The 14,882-nt window shown below is 37.7% G+C and overlaps 1 protein-coding gene across 1 annotated transcript in view; it reads left to right on the forward strand.

Moving 5' to 3' along the window:
* PTPN14 (protein tyrosine phosphatase non-receptor type 14) overlaps positions 1-14,882 on the forward strand; it is a 129,573-nt gene that overhangs the window by 21,153 nt on the left and 93,538 nt on the right. The window lies entirely within an intron of this gene.

Consider the following 14,882-nt stretch of genomic DNA (forward strand, 5'->3'; position numbering starts at 1 on the left):
CAAATCTCTGGTCTGTGGACTGGTACCGTGCCACGGCATGCCAGCAACCAGGCCACACAAGCGAAGCCCAATCTGTGAGATGCAGGCAGCACACAAAACCATGGATTCTCCAATCTGTGGAAAAACCTTTCTCCACGGAACCATTCCCTGGTGCTCAAAAGGTTGGGGACCTCTGCATTAAACCATGGAAAGAGCAGGAAAGGGGGATGCCAGAATTAAGCTACGGTGGGTGTAAGAAGAGATTGCAGTTTCATGTTGACAGAGGGAAATCAGTTGTTTTAGTAGCTTTATTCTAGTATACAGTAAAAGCTTTATCTAATGCTGTGCTGTGACTGAGACTTAGGCAAAGCTTGTGTCTTAACAGCTTAGTCACACCGTGTTGAATTGAATGTCTGGGACATTCAACATACTGTTGAGCTCTGATAGTTTGATTGCCATCTCATTTTTCCTACCACAACTGGAAAAGACATATTGTCTACAGATTAAAGATTTATGCAATCACTACCAATTCTCTGGAGGCTCAGCTGATTATTGATCCAATAGCTAACACCTTGTTCCAGTACCAGAATGAATTGGTTACCCAGAAAGCCAGATATCTCAGTTTCTGAATTAGCCAGACCAGCCTGCAGTTCAGAAGTATATAGCACCACTAATACCACAGATGATGCCTCTCCCAACAGGGGCCAAGACTCTTAACAATGGCAATTGTGCTATAACAATCTAACACCAATCTAACTTCCTTGCTAGAAAAATATGAGAATCCAAATGGATTGGATTGGATTCGATTGGACATTGTCCTGGGACACATATATTTACCTTCATTCATTAGAGACATATTTATTTAACAAGTTTTGGTTGTCATAATGGGAAGTTTGAGTATACCTTAAAGCCTTGTGGATTGACAGATAATTTTTCAATCTCTCAGAAATGTATAAAATGTATCTGCTGTGATTGATTGGTTATTTACATAACTTGCTTATTTAGTTTGAGATCCTCTCCTCCAGATGTTCAAGTGGTTCTTTAGTGTTTTAATGATAATAGTTTGTGTGTTACATTAAAGATTTTTCCCCTTTTATGTTCTTATATTAGGGGTTTTTTTTACTACTGTATTCCATATTTCCTCTGAAAGATTTCAGTTGGAAATCTAAAGCAGCGGCCCCCAACCTTTTGGGCACCAGGGACTGGTTCCATGGGGAGAGGATTTTCTGCGGATTGCAGGGGGCGTGGTTTCACGTGCTGCCTGCATTCCATGGATGGTGCTTCACTTGTTTGTGCAGCCCAGTTTCTGGCATGCAGTGGGCCGGGGCCAGTCCATGGACTGTGGGTTGGGGACCCCTGATCTAAAGTATAATCCATTATAGTATGGGAACTTCTGCATTCCTTTTGTTTTTATTAAAAAAGTGAAGCATTTTATGGTGTTCGCTGACTTTTACCATAAATATTCTTAACGTTGCAAGTGTGGCCACTTCACTGACTTGATTTCTCAAAAAGATGTTCCTTTCAAGTGGGATTTCAAAGCAGCCTTTCCAACAGCTGTTGTAAGCCAAGTGAGGCTGATGTCTTTATCAAGAGGTTTCATCCATTAAAGACCTGGAGCCATTTCCTGGAGGTATGAGTTATCCTGTAGAAGTTAGAAATTATTATAAGAACCTGGAGCATCTACAGACTCAAAGCAACCTTAACAAATACCAGGTCAGGAAGTGTTCCTTGTTTTAACATTCAGATCCCTTACATTCCAAGTATGCAGAAAAGCAAGTTCATGCCTGATCATGCAAACCAGAACATTCATTGCTTGCTTAAAACTCTCCAATCTCCATTCTGTGTTCAGGAAACTTTGGACCTCCACCCCGTATCTGCGAACTACTATTGAATTTTTGTCAGTGAGTATGACATCCTCTGCTTCTCAGATGCATGGCAGAAGAAAGGGGTACTCTCGTGCATATGCTTGCAATGATTCCAGTCCATCAATGAGTTCCCTGGGGCAGTGTATAGTAAAGTTCATAAAACCATGACATTCTGAGTTCTTGTCAAGGAAGGAGTTGTGGGTGGTTTTTAAGAAGAGATTGGACCCCCATTTGTTTGAAATGGTATAGGGTTTCCTGCCTGAGCATGGGGTTGGACTAGAACAGTTGAAGTCCGCAAGTCATAAAAGGGCCAAGTTTGAAGACCCCTGGACTAGATCTCCAAGGTCCCTTCCAACTCTGTTATTCTGTTAAAACATTGAAAAGGAGATTTATGTGACGTTAAAATATTTCCATGATACCTGGCCAATTATTGTGTTCCTTTAATTCTGGTAATAAGAGAGCATTTCAGTTGGGGTGCCTCAAATATGATATGCCCCTAGCATTGCTTATTGTTCTGATGTCTGTCTTTGATGGATTTTCCTCATTATGAAGTCTTAATGGAATGAAGTATGTTTTAAGTGTTCTTGGTTTTTTTCTAAATGAGAGGAAGCAGGCAGAAGACAATTGACTTAGTATCAGAAACCACATACAGCTATCAAAAACAAAAATAGCAATAAGCATATTAAGGGAAACTGGGGAACCAATTTCACAGTATCTATTTCTTGTTTTTAAAGTTTTTATTTGATTGTTCAGAGTTGTTGAGAGACAGGTAGCAAACTAATTTAATAAATAATAATAGTTTGGGCAACATTAAGGGAAAATACTCTTTTTGGTAACCAAACTATGCCGCAAGATTTTATATACACTATTCCTTTGTTGGTATGTATTTGTTTTGTACTCCACCTTTCTACTGCACTCAATTCTCAGGATGGTTAACAAACTCAAAAACAAACAAACCAGAGTACTAAACCACAAAAAGAGTACCCTTAAGTAATACAGATTAAAAGCCTTGGGAAACAGTTTTAGAAATTTTCTGAACTCTGAGAAAACAGGTTTCAGTATGGCTCTGGAAAGGATATATTCTTAGTTTGAGAGTAACAGAAGGGAAGATCATCTCCTTCTTTGTTCATCAAAGACAGCAATTGGACAATATAATATTTCTATAATCCATTAGTTGTCAGGATGGTTGGATTGCCTGAAACCTCTTATCCTAATTAAGAAAATGTTAATTCCATACAAGGGATTTTTTTCCTATCAGAATTTTAGAGCCTTTCCCTGTGCAAAAGTGGAAAGTTTCATAGTGCTTGCCATTTCTGGGATCCAAGACAAATAAGTGATTTCTTGTAAATTTAGTGTCAGAAATCTGTGTTCTCTAAATTTTAAACATTTGGTCATCTCTGCTGTAGAGAATATGATTCCAATTTGGGATGATTGTTAGGTATTGGCTTTTCTGAAGTCAAAATATTACCTTATGTTATTCATTATAGTATTCTAAAATATCTTCCTTTCTGCCCATTGATTGAAATTTTGCTAAAAACTTTTATAGTTTTTTGACATTAATAACCACAAGAACTTTTTATATCATGCATCTATTTATCCAGGCATCTATTCATCCATCTCCTAGAATTCATAGGTATATCTGCTAAGTACCACAATTAATTTACCACAATTAATTTGATTACTGTTTGTGATTTTACCCCAATTTATTGCTACTGTCGCACATTTTTCTAGGCCATTCCATTGCTATATTTGTGCTAATAAATCATACAGTATTTGTCAGTGACTGGATTAGGAAAGTGGTCTTCATAAATATCTTTATTTTTACATTGGAAATAATAATAATGGTAATGACATTGATGTCTGCACTATTTATTTGTTTTAGATTGGATCCACAAAAACTATGGTGTACTGTAGTAGTAAAGATGCTAATTTAGAAACCAGGAGACTGTGAGTTTTAGGTTTCCTTTAAACATGAAAGCTTAAAGACTGAGTGACCTTGGGCTAGTCACGCTCTCTTAGCCCAACCAAACTCACAGGGTGGTTGCTGTAGGGAAAATAGAAGGAAGAAGTATTAAGTATATTTGCCATCTTGAGTTGAACAAATATGAAAAAATGGGATAAAATTATAATAAAATCAGAAATCAAAGTCCAGTCATTGACAAATATGCTATGAATTTTAGCACAAATATAGCAATGGAATGTGGTCTAGAGCAGGGGTAGGCAACCTTGGCTCTTTTATGGCTCATGGACTTCAACTCCCAGAATTCTTGAGCCAGCCATGTTGGCTACCCATGGTCTAGAGCAGGGGTGTCAAACTCAATTTCACTGAGGGCCGCATCAGCATTGCGGTTGCCCTCAGGGGGCCGGGTGGGTGTGGCCTGGGTGGGCGTGGCCTACTGGGTGGGCGTGGCTAGAGTGCATATGGCCTGCTGGGTGGGCGTGGCCAGCTCTACATTGTTCGCATCAAGGGTGCCTATGGGCCTGGGCAGGAGTGGGACAGATCTGAGGGTCTCTGGCAGAAGGAGGGTCTCTGGGCCAGGGCCAAGGCAGTGGGGGCCGTTCCCTCACTGTTTCCAGGATGGCTTCGCGGGCCACATGAAACCACTTCGCGGGCCGGATCTGGCCCCCGGGCCTTGTGTTTGACATGTCTGGTCTAGAGAAATGTGCTACAGAAACAATAAACTGGGGTAAAATTCTATACAGTAATCAAATTAAAATGCCAAATGGCCTAATTATCAAAAGCTAACAAGGTGAGGCTGGGTATTTTACAGATAGACAAAATCAAGCATGGACAAGTTAAAAACGTGATTATTAAAGAATATATATATAAAGAGAGAGAAAAGTGCTAAAGACAAATTGTACGGTGGAAACACCATCAAAACCATCAATACCTGTACCATATATGTTATACAATTTATTGATTGGATTGGCATAACTGGACACAAAGGGAATATGGTAGTTTGGATCAAAAATTTTAAAAGCTAGTGAGTATTTACTATGCATTACATCCGCATAGTGATATTGATAGATTATACCTGCCCTGCAGAAATGGTGGTAGAGATTTACTTCAAGTCAAACTAGCTGTCAACCAAGAAAAGCATGAATTGGCTGATTACGTAAAACATAGCCAAGAACAAGCATTGATGCAAGTTAAACATTCAAAATTACTGAATGTTCAAAAAACAAAACATGAATATTGCAATAATGTAATAAAAGCAGGAATAAAATGCTAGCAAAGAAAAGCATTGCATGGATAATTTCTACAAAAGATCAAAAGGAAATTGGGTAAAAATAGAACCTGCCAATGGCTTACAACTGAAGGTCCTTGGGAAGGATTCTATAGGTGGTTAAGCATTCCAAATCCAGCCTAAACATCAGGCTGACTGCACAACCAATCATAATATCTATTTTTTTAAATTATCTTTTCCCTGTTCTGAAGGATGCCAGAGAATGACAGGTAGTCCTCAATTTACGACCACAATTGGGACTAAAATTTTAGTTGCTAAGCAATGTGTTAAGTTAGTAATCACATGGACCTTGTTTTACAACCATTTTTACAGCACACATGGTTATTAAGCAAATTACATGGTCATAAATCACTTTATGCAAGGCCCTGGTAACTTTGAATGACTGTAAAATGAATAGCCATATATTGAGCATTAATTGTACCCAGATTTGTTACTTGGACTCAGTTCTGTACTGCTTTGCATATCAAAGACCTAACCCAGGCTGGGAAAACTGTCAACTAATTTACTCTTTTAACAAAAAAGTACACCTTTTGAGGAAACAATCAAAAGGAACATAAAATAAAAGATCCTTTTTGTTGTCATCTGTGTACTGGAATTGAAATAATAGTAATCTAGTACTATAAACAGTCTTACCTGAACTTGTATTACAAAGCTTTTAGGAATTATTTGTGGGCTAAAAGCTGAGTATTAGTAAATTAATTGTGACCATTTTACAGTAGAGATCATATATATCAGGGGTGTCAAACTCAATTTCATTGAGGGCCACATCAGCATTGCGGTTGCCCTCAAGGGGCCGGGTGGGTATGGCCAGGGTGGGCGTGGCCTACTGGGTAGGCGTGGCTAGAGTGTGTATGGCCTACTGGGTGGGCGTGGCCAGCTCTACATCGTTCGCATCAAGGGTGCCTATGGGGGCCTGGGCAGGAGTGGGACAGATCTGAGGGTCTCTGGCAGAAGGAGGGTCTCTGGGCCAGGGCCAAGGCAGTGGGGGCTGTTCCCTCACTGTTTCCAGGATGGCTTCACGGGCCACATGAAACCACTTTGCGGGCCGGATCTGGCCCCCGGGCCTTGTGTTTGACATGTCTGATACACACACACACACACACACACACACACACACACACACAATATTTGTGTGTGTATCCATTTCCCTATTTTTTCAGTAAAGATATAATTTAAACGAGGCAGCTTTTATTTCTAAAGGTCTTTCTTTTTTTCAGCCCTCAAATTAAAACCACTTGATGGCTGCATATGCCTTTTTTAATCCCTATATTTGGCTCTAAAATATCTAGAACTCTTTCTACTTACATATTACCAATAAAACACAACATATGGTTGATCTTAGCAAGGAAAATAAAAATGAAAAGAGCACTTATTAATTCCTTCCCAAATAAAAGAACTAAAAAAAATGTGGGTTTAACTTCTCCCTTGCAGAGAAAGTTAAATGAAACAAGGATGATCCTCCCTCAAAACTGGGGATGTTGAAGTACATATCAGACATATTTATTCTTGACCTCTCGATTGCCGAAAGAGTAAAAAAGAGATAATTTAATATTCAGGATGTGACATATAGATAATAATAGAAGAAAAGTTATACATAAGAAGTTCTTCAAAGTAACCTTGTGGTGAGGAAGCTTTCCAGGAAATACCACACTTGGATATCATCAGTTTCCACCCTGGTGAAAAAGGCTGTAATTTAGTCCCCTGCTTTCAAGTAGTACTAAGGGTTCAAGATCTAAGGGATTTATAAAAGAAGGATTTAATAAAGATCCTGCCTTTCCCCCCCCCCCAAGAGCTTAAGGTACAATGTAACCTTGTCCCATTTTTTTTCCCTACAACAGCCTTGTGAGGCAGGTAAAACAGGTGAGAGGAAAAGCTTCTTTTAGGAAAAAGAATTTTGCAAAAATCAGGTTTAGAGCCCATTGAAACATACTAAGGGAGTATTAGAGAGGTAATGCAGGTAGCTCTGTTAGGTTGACTTACGACCACAATCAGTACTGGGTAATTTGTTGTTAAGCGGCACGGTCATGAAATGATGCATCATGTGATCACACCCAGTTTATCACCCTTTATGCTATGCTTGTTAAGTGAATTACCATAGTCATTAAGCAAATCCAGCTTCTGTTGGTTTTGCTTGTCAGAAACCGACTGAAACTTTTTGTAGGAAATGGAGAAAAATCAAGTTTTGACAAATGGAATTGATGATTGTTAAAATTTAAAAAGGGGGAAAGGGTTTTTTTTTAATTTTTATTTCCCCTTTTCTTTAGAGAGGAAAAGGGACATATTATTACAACCTTAAACTAAGAGTTGAATGTAAATGTCCTTTATAAGTTTGTAAGAAAAAGTCAGAAATCATTCATTATATTTGTGTTCTCCTTTCTTTTTCTTTATACATTTTCATATTTCTAGCCCTATTCTCTTTTTATTCTTTATCATTTCTCTTGATTGTTAGTTTATATTGTTTTTATACAAGTTTTATTGATTTTTTAATATTTACATATACATGTATTTATGAGGCATTGGGTAGTCAAAATAACAAATAAAAAGTTGTTTGTAAATAGTTCAGGTTGCATCAACAAGGATTCCCTCTCTGATTCCCTTAGTTATCACATAGTCAAAATAATCAAGTTAATACATTTCTACTTGTGACCTAGTCAATTAACAATTTTTTAAATATATTTTCACTAATACATATCAATATCCTGTTTTTAAATTTTACCTAATTGCAATAGCATATTCTAGAGTAGCCTATAATATACAAAAGAAAGCTTAATTTTTGGGTAACCCACAATTCCCTATTTCAATAAAGAATAATTTTCATGTCTACAAAACTTACATTGTTCATTACAAAACATTCTTATGTTTTACCATTAAAGTCTAGTTTTCATCTTAACAAATCACCAATAGAAAGATATTTTTTGTCTTAACAGTTCAACAATTATTAAAATACTATCTTTTGTTATAAAATTCTAGATTCTATGGTATAGTTCAAAAGTATCTTCTAGAAGCTTAATTTTGTTTTCCTTTAAAGTTCTAAAACCTAAATATAAAATCAGTTTATATTTTATATTTTATTTTTTTGTAAAGATTCCCCTTAGTCCATCAAAAGAGATTTTTAAAGCTCTGTCCTTACAAATCCCAAAAAAGAGACAAGTCTAATTTTTTAAATCTAACTCTCGCCTTCCTTTTGTGCCAATCAGGCTTCCATCTTAGTGCCTTTAAATTCTAAATGTGTCTCCCTTTCTTCCTCCACTTCTTATTTGAATCCAAGGAAGACCATCCAAAAGACAGTTTTGTAAAGCAGGTGTCCCCTTTATAGTCATTGAAATATTGCTTTAATAGCTCAGTTTTTAATGTTTGATGTAATATAATTGTCATTAATTCAGTCTGGTCTTTTTCTTCATCCATTTCCACCTGGTTTAGGTAGAAAATAGTAGCTGATGTTATCGTTTGATTAGCTGCATCCTCAATGTACTGTATTTGAAGGCCTTTGATATCTTTGCTCTTAATGTTCCTTTCATCTGGTATTGTTGTTTTTTGAGTTGTAAGTTTTGTAGTTGGAGTTAGAGTTTGGACTTCAAGGTTCTCTGTAGGCTGCATTTGTTGCTCTTTGAAGTCTCCTATTTTAATGTTAGTTTCCACTTCTGTTTGTTTTTGGGTTGTCAGTTCATCATTTAAAGTCAAAGTTTGATTTGGTGGCTTTGAGTTGTCAGGTTTATCATGCAGTTTGGCTTTAATTTGCTCAGTTATTGCCAAGATTGTGTCCAATATCAGTTTGTAATTAAGTGGTGGGATATAGTCATCCATTTTGTTGGTGTTTACAGCTAAGTCTTCCATGGAGGCTACTTTAATAGGAGTCAATAATTTTCCACCTCCAATGTTCCTAAAAGTTGTTTTCAGTGCCAAGTGTTCCCACACTTATGTTTAAAGATAGTGTCAAGGACAGCTGTGTTCTTCAGTCAGCTCTCACAGTAGGCAAAAGGTTTACTTGCTATTCCAAGTTTAGCCACAAGATGTCATCAATAGCATGTAGAATAAGTTGTAAAGTTCTTTCCCCCCCCAAATTAATATAAAGCTTTTGTATAATTAGTCCATTCTTTTTCCCTTAATTCACATCTTAAACAGAAAATAGGGTAGTAGATCCCCACCAAAAATAGGAGCTTTTTAATAAGTAAAAAGAAGATTGCTTAATTTCTTTGCTTAATCAGTTTTTTTCTTTAATGCTTTAAGGCTTAAAATGTTATTCTCCAAGTATACAAATGCCGTTTTTTCAAAAAAAAGGGGAGGAAATTTTTGGAAAAGTCCCACAGGAAGGCAAATAGAGGGATAAGAAAGGTAAGGTCTCACCCAGGTTCTCCAGATTACTTCGTTGTGCTAGGTGGTGCTTTTGGCTTTCGGCAGGAAATGGCTTAATGATTGGCCATCTTGATGGCCAATCTCTTCTTTGGGCCAAAGGAGCTGCTCCAGATTCAAGCGGAGGGCTGCCGCCCTTCTGCAATCACAGGGAGGGCCTCCTTGCGGTGGTCACCCCACCAGGGTGACTTTCGATCCTTTTCAGGGTCCTCCAATGAAGAAGGATCGGACGGCAGGGAGAGAGCTCTTCCTGTACGTCCGAAAGCGCCGCGTGCGCAAACTGGAAGCCATTAGTTTATATTGTTTTATGTGTATGCTGTGTAAAATGTAACTAAATTATTTGACACAAAGAAACCAACTGGGAAGGTCACAGATCATGATCATGTGGCCATGGGATGCTGCCACGGTTGTAAATGAATGCCAGTTGCCAAGCATCTGAATCACGATCACATGACTACGGGACGGTGGTCATAACTTCAGGATAGGTCATAGGTCACTTTTTTTCAAACTGTTGTGAAGTGACTGATTCTACAGGTAGAATTTAGAACACTATTTTCCTAGTTGACAGGTGAATGAAGGTAGCTTAGAATCTTTTTAATTCATGATCATTATTTTTTTTCAATCTGAAAATTCAATAATTTCAAAATTTTCTATAGAAAGTATCATTTGATTTACTGATTTTCTTCTAGCTGCCATTATATTTCAAAATAGGTCTTCAGCTGCTGTATATGCAATATTAGCTTACCAGAATAGTACTTATCTCAGTTTTGATGCCAATTTAATAAGGTGACATGGCATGACAATTGTTCAGATTGAGAACTCTTTAGAGCAAGGGTGTCAAACTGGCCACGTCACATGATGTGTCGCGACATATCGTGACTCTTTTTGCATTGCCGGCAAACCAGCCCACAGGCTGGCAGTTTCACACCCCTGCTTTAGAGCAAAATATAATTGTAGATATTCAATAAATTGTTAAACTTGAAATGCATGCACATGTCAAAATACATAATTTGAAAACACTATGATATATTTCTCAGCTAAGAAACCCTGCAGAGGGAAGCTACAGAATAGCAAAGAAGTATATAATCATTTCAATTTTTCAATGGGGGGGGACTTGTTAAAACTCTGCATATGATGTGTTGACTGTATTCATTTATAGAAAAGCATAGGAAAACTTTGTTCATATGTTAAATGAACTAATTGATTTAAAGAAATAAAAGGAAAAAGAAATTGAAAATCTTCCATTTCTAATTAACATGAAACCCCTATGTGGGAAATACATTTTAATTAACTGACAAAACTAAAATAGTTTTCTTGTTTCTAACTAGTTTGTAGAAAACGTTGGCTTCCTTTTCAAAACGTGTTTTTGTACTCAGAGCAGTAGTAGATATTGTAGTAGGTAAATAGGTAAATCTTTCCAGATGAAACCTGTCTTTGGTATTTGGCATTCTTTAATGTCCTCTTCTAAAAGTGCAGGCTTGTACCTCATCAAGCAAGTTGGGCTAATTATCCCCTTATCCATGCCCAGCCCAGAATTGCATAGCTGTGATAGGTGTGCTGCAGTTCTATAATATATGGAATGCTGGAAGAATTCCAGAAGCTGTTAGTGATATCTTCAACTATAAGAGAAAGAGGCATTTAATGTAAAGCTGACTTTTAATTTACACATAAGGAAGTTGATAATAGTTATCAGAGCATACTCTTAGGTCTTCCTTGTACCTATACCTGAACAATGGAAACAGGACATTCAAAGGTCCTAATGAAAACTACAATCCTGCTGCAGGGAATCATATTAACTTTACTGAGATGCATTGTGATATGGTGATTAGATGGTGATTAGAATACAAGTGAAGTTGTAATTGGGACAGTCACCATTTCTTAGGCTAAATCACAAATTTATTGAAAGAAACTAGAGACCTAAAATTTAGCAGTTTGTTGCTGAAGTTTATTGCTACAAGTCCTAGTGGTCTTTTTCTGCATGCACTACATTGTCTCAGGCTCTAGTCTTCCTTCTCCTTCTCTGATAAAATTTAAAAGTGTCTGGTCTCAGTTATGAACTAATCAACTAACTTCCTTAATACATCATAGCTCTGGTTAGTTCAGAGTCTAGATCAAGTGTGAACAACTGGTTTAGTCACAACAACTTGGTTAGTCAGCTAACCAAGGTATGTTAGTCAGCTAACCAAGGTATGTAGGAAGCACATCACAATAGTAATGGGGGACTTTAACTACCCTGACATCAACTGGGAGACAAACTACACCAAGTGGAAGATCAAACAGATTCCTGACAAACCTAGCAGACAACTTTGTCACCCAAAAAGTAGAGAAGGGAACTAGGGGATTAGCCATTTTGGATTTAATTTTCACTAACAGAGATGAAATGATAGAAGGTGTTGAAGCCACAGGAACCTTGGGAGGAAGTGATCATGCAATATTGGAATTCATCATTATGGAAGCACAAGCAATAGAATACAGTCAAACTAGAGTCTTGGACTTTAAAAGAGCTAATTTCAATAAACTTAGAGAGAGCTTTGGAAGGATTCCATGGATGAGAATCCTCAAGGGGAAAACAATTCAAGAAGCTTGGGAAATTTTGAAAAGTGAGTTAATAAAAGCCCAGTCTAGCACAATACCAACAAAGAGGAAAAATAACAGCTCTCAAAAGAAACCAGCATGGCTGCATAAAGAACTCTCTGATAAATTGAAAGATAAATAGGACAAGTATAGAAAGTGGAAAGAGGGGCACATAACTAAGTCAGAATACCAGCAAATAGCCCGAGCCTGCAAAGACGAAGTGAGGAAAGCTAAGGCTCAAAATGAACTAAGGCTTGCGACCAAAGTCAAAAAATAACAAAAAAGCTTCAACATGTAAAAAACAAAAAAAGTAAAGGAAATGATTGGTCCATTAGTGGGTGAAAGTGGCAAGAAGGTGACAAGCAACAGGGAGAAAGCAGAACTATTTAACTCGTTTTTTGCATGTCTTTACACAAAGGGGAAAAAACAGACCAACCTATCAAAAATAGTGCCATAAAAAACAGAATAGAAACACAAGTTATGATAGGCAAGAAAATGGTAACTGAATACCTGTCCAGCCTAGATGAGTTCAAATCACCAAGACCGGATGGATTACACCCCAAGGTTCTCAAGGAACTGGCAGATGTGATCTCAGAACCACTGAAATATATCTTTCAAAGATCCTGGAGCACTTGGGAACTACTATGGGAATGGAAAAGAGCTGATGTAGTTCCCATCTTCAAAAAAGGGGAAAAAATAGATCCAGGAAACTACAGTCCTATCAGCTTGACCTCAATACCTGGGAAGATTCTGGAAAAGATAATCAAACAACAAATCAGTGAGCACCTAGATGCAAACAAAATCATTACTAAAAGCCAACATGGGTTTGTCAAAAACAGATCATGCCAGACAAATCTTATTGCATTCTTCAACCAAGTGACAAAATTAGTGGATCAGAGGAATGCTGTGGATACAATTTACTTGGACTTCAGTAAGGCATTTGATAAAGTAGATCAGAAAATACTACTTGATAAGATAGAAAAATGTGGGTTAGACAGCATCACCACCAGATGGATTTGTAGCTGGCTGACTGGCTGTACTCAGCGTGTGGTCCTCAATGGAACCGCATCTACATGGAGGGAAATGTGTAGTGGGGTACCCCAGGGCTCTATTCTGGGCCCAGTGCTCTTCAACATCTTCATCAACTATTTGGACGAGGGATAGATGGAACTCATCAAATTTGCAGATGACACCAAGCTGGCAGGAATAGCCAATACTCCAGAAGACAGTCTTAAGATACAGGAGGATCTGGACAGACTTGAACACTGGGCGCTATCTAACGAAATGAAATTCAATGGTGAAAAAAGTAAGGTTCTACTTTTAGACAAGAAAAAACAAATGTACAGGTATAGTATAGGGGGTACCTTGCTCAATAGTAGTATCTGTGAGAGGGATCTTGGAGTCCTAGTGGACAATCACTTAAATAAGCAGGCATATACATAGAATGAAGGCTACTGCTAAGCTTGTAAGCCACCCTGAGTCTTCGGAGAAGGGCGGGATATAAATGGGATTAAAAATATATATATATGAGCCAGCAGTGTGCTGCAGCTGCCAAAAAAGCCAACACAGTGCTAGGCTGCATTAACAGAGGGATAGAATCAAGATCACGTGAAGTATTAATACCACTTTACAATGCCTTGGTAAGGCCACACTTGGAATACTGCATCCAGTTTTAGTCAACACGATGTAAAAATGATGTTGAGACTCTGGAAAGAGTACAGAGAAGATCAACAAAGATTATTAGAGGTCTGGAGGCTAAAACATATAAGGAACGGCTGCTGGAATTGGGTATGTCTAGTTTAATGAAGAGAAGGACTAGGGGTGACATGATAACAGTGTTCCAATATCTCAGGGGCTGCCGCAAAGAAGCGGGAGTCAAACTATTCTCCAAAGTGCCCGAAGGCAGGACAAGAAGCAATGGATGGAAGCTAATCAAGGAGAGAAGCAACCTAGAACTAAGGAGAAATTTCCGGACAGTTAGAACAATTAACCAGTGGAACAACCTGCCTCCAGAAGCTGTGAATTGCTCCAACACTGGAAATTTTTAAGAAGAGACTGGACAGCCATTTATCTGAAATGGTATAGGCTTTCCTGCCTGAGCAGGGGGTTGGACTAGATGACCTCTAAGGTCCCTTCCAACTTGATTTAATATTTTTTAAATTGGGTTTTAACTTTTGTATGGTTGATTTTTAACTCCCTGTAAACCGCCCTGAGTCCTCAGGGAAAGGGCGGTATATAAATGCAATAAAATAAATAAAATAAATAAATAAACTTTATTATTATGATTATGATTATGTTGAAGAAGTGCCAGCTGAGATGTAATGTTTAAATGATGTTATTTTATTGTGTCATTTTAAATTTTGTCCTCTGACTTCAGCCCTCTGTCCACAGAGAAATCTACTTTGCCTTTTCCAGATAGGTACGATATGTGATGGATGATTAGGTCAATCAGAAATATTTGTTCCAATCATCAGTCAAAGAACATACCAAGTCACCAACATTAACTGGGGTATATTTTTACAAATGCTATGACACATGTTTGGAGAAACAGTGCAGCCAGGATTGTAGAGAATTCAAAGAATTAAACTGAGTTATGATCTTGGCTTCTGAGCATGCTAGAGTTTTGAAATGTTGGAGTTTTGCTATACCTGAAACTAGGAACAGAATCATTCAGGCAAGGTTCCTTGAAAATTTGCTTCTAAAAATTCATAGCAGCATATTATTTACTAACTAGAAAAAAAAGTTTCATGATCAACAGACAGAGCATTCCATCCCAATTTTGGGCAGTTCCTCACATGAGTAAAAATCAGACTAGTAAAATATTTTGTAGACTAGAAAGGCAGCGGCTGTCAAGAGATTAGAACAA

This window comes from Vipera berus, assembly GCF_964194415.1.
Source record: "Vipera berus genome assembly, chromosome: 1".
NCBI classification, from domain to species: domain Eukaryota; kingdom Metazoa; phylum Chordata; class Lepidosauria; order Squamata; family Viperidae; genus Vipera; species Vipera berus.